We start from the raw sequence: 8412 nt of genomic DNA on the forward strand, positions 1-8412 counted from the left end.
TCCTTCCTTCCTTCCTTCCTTCCTTCCTTCCTTCTGTCCTTCCTTCCTTCCTTCCTTCCTTCCTTCCTTCCTTCCTTCCTTTTTTGATCCTTCATCATCTGGATGCATTTAGGAATCTGTATAGGTTGTACCACATATAGGCTGTAGGCATTGGAATATTCTGAACAGTGTAGGGCAGAAAATGTGAGTTTAGAGTAGCAGATTCCACTTCAAGTGGTCACGTGACTAATAATAATGCTGTCTGCCTCTCATCCATGCTTCAGCTCTTTATCAACTTCTTACCCTCTGCCAGACCTGGTCTTAGGAATGAGCATAAAGCATGAGTTCACAGACATATGTCTGTCTTCATGCAGCCTAAGAGATAATCCAGTAGCTCCACTGAGATCATCTTTCTCATCTGTAATTTGGTGGCTGTGTTCTCTCCCTGTAGCAGGCCATTGAGTAATGGGAGATATAACAGACAGTCAAGTGTATGTCTGCTCCTGACAGATCCAATTGGATCCACCATTGCAGTCTTGACTGTGGGTCTGATGGGAAGATGTAGAAATGTGATAGAGTCCATGTTTCAGTACATAGTCTTGGTCCCCTCTCCCCAGTCTTGGTCATCTTGGGTGTATTTTGTACTGTAGTTCAGATTTCTTTGGTCACAACAAGCCTTGTTTCTGGCAACTGTTTTGATGTGCTTTGTCCCCTCTGACACTGAGTTTGAAACTCAGTTGTCAACACAGGATTAAGGAATACTCAGGAGTAAGGGAAACAGGTCTAGTGTGGGTGTTTGGAGGCATGGGGGGCAGGACTCTTAATGATTGACCAATAATTTCTTCCAGTAATGGGCAAACTGTTGTGGGAAGAGGTACTTTTCCTTTCTGGCAGGCACCTGTTTGCCTTTATATACCCTTCTTTGAGGCTGAGTAACCATAGTTTTCAGCATTAGACACACAGCCTCCAGAATTATAACTAATGTGCAGGTTTGACAAAACATCACTGAGCGTGGTACTCTATAATTGACCACTCAGAAGACAGGCAGGAGAATCAGGAGTTCAGGTCCAGCTTTTCCGTATGGGGAATTTGAAACCATCCTAGAAAACAGTCAATCAATATATCAATCTATTAGTCAATCAGTCATTCAACGAGTAACACAATCAACCTACAAAAAAGAAAAGAAAAGAACAAAAATGTTTACCCAGTCTTTGCTTTCTTTCCTGGCAATAGAAACCAAACTAGACATTTTTTCTTGATTTAACGTGCGCTACAGTTTGGCCTTGCTTCACCTTCCTTGTTCTATTCCTGCTTCCTCTAGCCAGTGTATCCGAGGATTCATCTTTCCAGCTTTTGCCCAGAGCACAAATTTTATCTCAGCATCTTCATTTGAAGAAACTCAAGACAAGACAGGCAGCAGGATGGACCTATGGACCAGAATCCAAGTTCATTCCTCAGTACTGGCCTGTTGCCCAAAGTACAATACAACTGCTTGGACTGCCATGGACCAGGTGTTGGAAATAATTTGGTGAGAGCACCGAGTGTGGCCACAGTTCCCACAATTAGTACTTGAGGGCCTGGCTTCAGGGGCCAACTTTCCTCTGAAATCAGGTCAATAGATCTGCACTTACTCTCTTCTGCAGGATGACTTCTACCACATCCTGAGTGCAGCATGCTGGCCACTCATGTCTGTGGCCAAGGTCTGCCTGTCTCAGCATATGTGTCCTCAACGTGCCAAGAGAGGGCACAGCTCTTTCCAGAGCACTTTCTCCAAGACCTTCCAGCTGTAAGGTATCTGTCCTTATGCAAACATCTGAACCCTCTTAAGTTTTATCACACTTCAAAAGCATGTGTGGGAAGCAAGATGGCTCAGGAGTTAAGGAGCTTGCAGTCAAAGCATATGCACTAAAATTTATATTTCAATACTCCATTTACATGCTGAGTTTGCTTTGTGGTCCCCTGTCATTTCAGACCCAGAAAGCTGAGACAGGGGCTTCCCCAGCTTAACATGGCCAGCCAGCCTTGCTACTTGATGAGCTCTGGGTGTAGATGATGGAATGGTCTGCCTCCGTGAAAAAGAGCCAAAATGAGGAAGATTCCTGACATCAATTTAGTGCACTTACATGTGACACTCCACTTATATGCCCTCATACATGCAAACATACATATACATATATGTGAATAACTCACAGAGAGAGAGAGAGAGAGAGAGAGAGAGAGAGAGAGAGAGAGAGAGAGAGAGAGAGAGAAGAAAAAAGGCCAAAAACTCACACAAAATGTATGGAGGTGGAAATTATTCTATGTAATGTCATATATGCATTCTAGCTTTACATATTTTGATTTTCATGTTTGATTTTCAAAAGTTTCTGTAAAGTTCTTGAATTTTCTATTTACATATGACATTTACATGATTTCCACCTTTCCCTAGTCTAGTGATCTTCTGAGTCCCCTCCTTCCATTTCAAATTTAGAGTCTTTCTTTAATGCCTGTCTTGTCTTGAGTTCCTTGAAGAAGCTGAGATGAAGTTTGTGTTCTGGTCACCATCAGGAGGATGAGTCCTCAGCTGTGCTGGTTGGAGGAAGCAAGAGTAGGGCAAGAGAGGTGAAGCTCAGCAAGGTGCTCAGTGGCAAACTGCAGAGCACGTTAAATGGAGAACAAATGTCTGAGTGTGGTTTCCATTGCCAGGACAGAAAACAGAGCCTGGGCAATACATAACACACAGATCTTGATGAGTACCATTAGTGCAGATGGAGTAGAACACTTCTCATATGAAAACTGTGTTTGAATTTGAAGGGAGTGTAGGAATTGTGTGACAAAGAAGAGACTTGAGTGGGGGTAGATAACCCCAGATTAACCCAGAGTAACAATGTATGAATGTTGTTTATGGAAATAAACTAGTTTGACCTTTATCAAAAATATAACTTAAATAAATGTAGGCTATTGAGCAATGAGCTTACAGTCCTGAGAAGACATGAGTTAGTAAATTCAAATCCCAGTGCCAAGCATGGAGTACTTGCCAAAGAGTTACTGGTCATGGAGGAAGCAGAGACTCCAAACACAAAGAAGCCTGTTGCGGTAGTTCTTCATAGTCTAAAAGAACTAGAGTTAGACCCTGTTGCTGAAGACACCACATATTTTTGTTTGTTTGTTTGTTTCAGGACTTAAAGAAATGAAGTTGGAACAGTCATGACATTTCGTATATGCTGGCTAGATTTTATAGTCCTAGGACATGGTATGAGGCTACTTGGAAAGAAAAGCCATCAATGGAATTAATCCCTGGTGTTGAGCTTGAATGCTACAATACTGACCTGCCAGGGCAGTCATGCTCACTAGTGCAATAGTTGCAAGAGTATAGGGTAACCAACTGTTCTATGATTACTATTGTGAAAATTATGATTAGATATGAATTTTGATTAGATATGATTAGAGGGAATTCATACCTTGTATTGTAAGCGTGATCTAAAGCTCATGGCATAGGAGGCCATGGGCCCTCGGAGAGGGTCTATTTCTGTTGTTTTGCTAAATGGACATATTGTTAAACTGACTTCTGGTTATGTTTATACTCACAGATAAACCTCAACCTTGTACAAATAAGCTTCTTTATGCAGTGGCCGTCAATTAACATGAGGACTCAGAGTTAAAATTTTGATTAAATGTGTGTTGAGTACTTGGTCTTAACTGGGATATGTAAGTGACTTTACCAAGGCTCTGGGAACATTTCAAGTGAGTTGCCAGAAAGAATGTAAGAGCAGGAAGATAGGAAGGAGTGCGGTGAGGTGTGTATTTCTGCACATTACATGACTGTTGTACCCATGAACTCCATACAGATACAGTTGTTTGTGCAAGACATGTATAAGTGTAAGCCAAGAAGTTTGGTCAATATTCTACCAGGCAGCACTGACTGGACTGAGAAACAACAATGATTAGCAGACAAAGCAACACCAATGATAACATCAACACAATATAAGGAAGGGGAGAGGACATGAGATCAGGAGCGCACGTACTGGAGGGTGTCCAGGGGCAGCTGGGAGTGGATATGATCAAGCTACAGTGTATAAAGTCTGAAGTTTTAAAACAAAACAAATTTATTCTAGACCTGCAGAACCAGACACAGTACCCCTCCACTGTGGTTACTGCACAGTGGCTGCCAGCGATCCTAATCTCCTTCTGGCTCTCCCTCTACACAGGACACACTTGCTTACACTTTAACTCCTCCAGGTGGTGTGGAAACAAATAATCTACCTGACTTCTCTGTCATCGCCAACACCCATACCTTAAGCGCCCAATCCTGATAGTTCTGCAGTTGCCTCAGAGGGATCATGGCTTCCTGGTTCTTCTCTCTTTGTCACTCACTAGGTCATAGCACTTCTCTCCATGCTAGCCCAGTCCACGGCATGGCACAGAGATGCAATTTTGAACCACACATTCTTTGTGTGCTCCATGACACAACCTTCAGGCACCTTTCGTCAACCCATAACTGTATGCATCACACCTATACTCCAGGCTTACCCTGTGCTCAGGCTCAACCTTGTGAGTCTGTCAGCCCCTACCCTGAATGCACCCTCTCCAACAACCACACTCACCCTAGGTCCTACAAGCATGATTCCAGCCTAGGCTGGAGAGGTCCATCTGCACCCCACTTAACCCCAGGTTCAGGCTGGGTAATATATCCTGTGTGTCAGCCCAACTTGGTATGTCCATTCCAAGACATAGAACAACAATTATCAACAACAATTTTCAACAAAAGGAAAAAAACCTATCTGCCCTGGTCTCATTGCAATAACAAAGAGAAAACTCAAGATAACATTTGCTGCTTCCCAATCCACCAATCCAAAGAAACATTCGAGACATGGTTTCTCTGTGTAGCCCTGGCTGTCCTGGAACTCATTTTGTAGAACAAGCTTGCCTCGAACTCAGAAATCTGCCTACCTCTGCCTCCCAAGTGCTGGGATTAAAGGCATGTGCCACCACCGCCCCGCTCCAAAGAAACATTCTACAGTGAGAATTACCAAGATGAACCAGGACATGGAACTTAGTGGCAATCAAGACCTCAGAAAGTTATGGAGTTTAAAGATGTCAGAGACAAAGAGCTCAATGAACTTGAAGAGAATTAACTCTAAGATGGTAGGTGCCCAAATGATATGCTTGAGAATAAGAACACAATGCTGAAAGAACCAACAATGATTTAAAAAGTGTGGTTTGAAAACTGATAGGATTATTGAAGTAAACTCAACTGAATGAAGGTCAAATTGAAAAACTTAACAACATAATTACAAAATTCAAAGTCTTATAAGTAGAATGCATAAGGTAGAAGATAGAATATAATGCATAGAAGTTAGACCACACAATTAAATATTTTAACAATTGATTAAAAACCCCAAATAAATAGGAAGGAAGTGTGGAGATACCACAAAATGACAAATCTTTCATATTTTAGGCAAAAGTGAATGAGGGGAGGGACCTCCAGGTCAATGCACAGGCCAGATCATCAATAAGATAAAAAAAAAACTGGAAAGACAAACTCCTATAGATACAAGAAGCACAAAAAATAAAACCAAAAGGAACAAACACCAATAGAAAGTTCCAGAAAAGCAACTTTCCACGACAGATAGTTACAATGTTAAATATACAGAGCATAGAGATGTTACTGAATGCTACAAAAGAAAGAAAAGCCATGAGACACAACCATATCTGATGGCGCAGTCATCAGACTGATATGAAGCCAGAGAGAGGAGGAGAGAGGAATTAATTGGTTTCCTAGTATTGGTGGGTATGGAGCCTAAATAATTCATTTTTTTTGTAACTAGGGAAAGCTTCCAGTTGTGGGACTGGGAAACCAATCCATTCACAAAACCTTTGTCCCACAATCTGTCTTACATGCAAAATATGTTTGAGGGAGTGCCCAATCAATGAATGTTCTAATTTAAGGCCCTGGTCACAAGAGGAAGCCCATGCCTACAGGGCCTGGATGGCCAGGAATGGGAAGCTTGATGGACCAAAGACCTAGGCTAGACCCAAACATGATGGAACAACAATAACATGTCAATGAAATGATTCCTAATGACATTCTGTTGTACTCAGAGATTGGTGCCTTAGCTCCACCACCATCAGAGGGTTTTCCTCCTGATGTTGATGGGAGGAAGTACAGAGACCCACAGGCAGTCATAAGGGCAAGGACACTGCCCTTAATTCCAGGGGCCTCTTGGGAGCAGTGCCATGCACCAGAAGTGAGACTGCGGGTGCAGGATTTCTAGGTGGAACTTGGGTAACCCATTGGAAATGGGAGAGAAAGGATGGTAGGTGCTTGTGGGTTTAAGGACAACAGACGATCAGAGCCCATGGAACAAAATCAACTAATCAGGGCTCACAGGTTCTCACAGAGACTGAAGTGGTAGTCATGGAGCCTGCATGGGTCTAAACTATGTCCTCCACATGCATGCTATGGTTGTTTGGTTTGGTGTTTTTCTGGGACTACAAAGAGTGGGAGAGGCAATGTCTTTGTTTATTTTTTGTTCTTGGAACACTATTCTTCCTACTGGGTTTCCCTGGTCATTCTTGACATGAGGGATTGTGCCTGGTTTCATTTCATCTTGAATGTTGTGTTCAGTTGATATTCCTGGGAAGCTTACTCTTCTCTGAGGGGACATGGAGCAGGGGTGGAGTGGGAGGGAAATGTGGAGGTGTGGGAGGGAATTAGGGGGAATGGAGTCTGAGAAGGCTGTGGCCAGAATGTGTTGTAAGAGAGAAGAATAAATAAAAATTAAAAAAAACAATTAGTCCAATTAATTAATAAATGTGTATTTACAAAAATGGGTGTGAACCATGACAGTGAATGAAAGCAACTGTTCTTCAACTGTGAGCCTCTACCTCTCTAACCCTTGCCCTCTTTGTCTCCAAGGTAGGACAATAGTATTCTCTTTCTCAAGGTTGGCTATGATATTGAAGTGTGAGTGTGATGTAGGTTAAGTCCTGGCATGAAGCCTGGCATTGAGCCTGGCATGAATGGTGTGGTCAGGAGATTCCTAATTACCCCTTGGCCACTTAAGTGACGTGGAATGGATTCTCCTGTTTGCCAGTTCCCTGCTCAGAAAGCCAAGTTGTGTTCTCATGAACACAGGGAAGACACTACCTTTAATTCCAAGGGCCTCCTGGGAGCAGTGGTGAGGCCCAGCAGTGAAACTCCAGGGGAAGAATTTCTAGGGTGCTGTCTAGACCTATCCAGTTCTTGGGTTCTTGCTGTGTACTCTGCCCATGTCTTTGTGTCACCTTAAGGAACTCATCTCACTTGGGCAGTGAGTTTGAACTTTCTGCCGGAGGTCAACTTGAACCGTCTTGATTGCTAGTGGTAGGTTGGATTGAGGTTTCCAGTCCTTAGTCACCCACTCTGATGCTGGTGGGTTGGGGCTGGAAAAGCTTGGCAAAGTAGTGCATAGTCTCTCCCAGTGAGAACAGACATGGAGGAAGCATCTAATTACAGAACTCTCACAGGGTTTATGACACTTACACTTTGAACTGTTACAATGATCCTGTGAGATGGCGTCAGGCTAGCCATGTCAATGTTGTAATCTAGAATCACCCAGCACAGTTATCCCTGGGAAGTTTTGTGATGGATGGGTTAGGTTAACTAGGTAGGTCCACCCTATTTGCAGTTGTCGCCATTCCTAGTGCTGGAGTTCTGGACTAAAAGGAAAGGAAGAGTGAGTTGAATGGCAGGATTCATCTGTCTCTGTCCCCTGACTAGCACACGTGACTAGAAGTGTCAATCATGGCTGCTCTGGCTTTTGTTCCCTGATGAACCACTCTTGATCTGTGAGCCTTTCCTGTATAAGCTGCTGCCTTCACAATAACATGATAAGCTTCTAGTACTCCTGGAATTTTTAGTGCCCAAGCAGATTCTGACCTGAGCTCTGGGTGCCATTTGGGCTCACTGCTGTCCTACATGGGTTCCATTTTTCCCCACCTGTAAATGCAGTCACTGCTGCAGAGCAAGGAGAATCATTTCTAGTCTGTGACTCTTAGCTCTCTACCATGGTGGTGTGGCCTTGCATTGGAGTTCCTTGTCCCAGTGCCCCATACCAGTGGTGGGGGGTGCAGCTCATGTGAGAAGAGCCACATGTGTGTGTCTCAAAGTCCCATCCACAGCTCTCAGGCTAGTTAAACTTTTCTTCTTCTGCATCCAGACTTGTTAGCTTTCAATTAATTTCTCCTTAAATATCTGAAAATGTCTCCCAGACTCATGGTCTGAGCTTGGTAGCTTTGATGAGGTGTGTAGTGTAGGGGACCGTATGTTGTGGGTTTTTTCTTTTTTTCTTTTCATTTCTTTGTTCCCCCCTCTCTCCTTTTCCTTTCCTTTCCTTTCCTTTCCTTTCCTTTCCTTTCCTTTCCTTTCCTTTCCTTTCCTTTCCTTTCCTTTCCTTTCCTTTCCTTTCCTTT

The 8412-nt window shown here is 43.2% G+C and overlaps 1 protein-coding gene across 1 annotated transcript in view; it reads right to left on the reverse strand.

Annotated features, from left to right (window-relative positions):
* Positions 1–8412, reverse strand: part of LOC110331622 (NACHT, LRR and PYD domains-containing protein 1b allele 3-like) — a 44738-nt gene that overhangs the window by 28066 nt on the left and 8260 nt on the right. The gene's annotated exons all lie outside the window — the stretch shown is intronic.

The sequence above is a fragment of the Mus pahari genome, chromosome 14, assembly GCF_900095145.1.
Source record: "Mus pahari chromosome 14, PAHARI_EIJ_v1.1, whole genome shotgun sequence".
In the NCBI taxonomy this organism is placed as follows: Eukaryota; Metazoa; Chordata; class Mammalia; order Rodentia; family Muridae; genus Mus; species Mus pahari.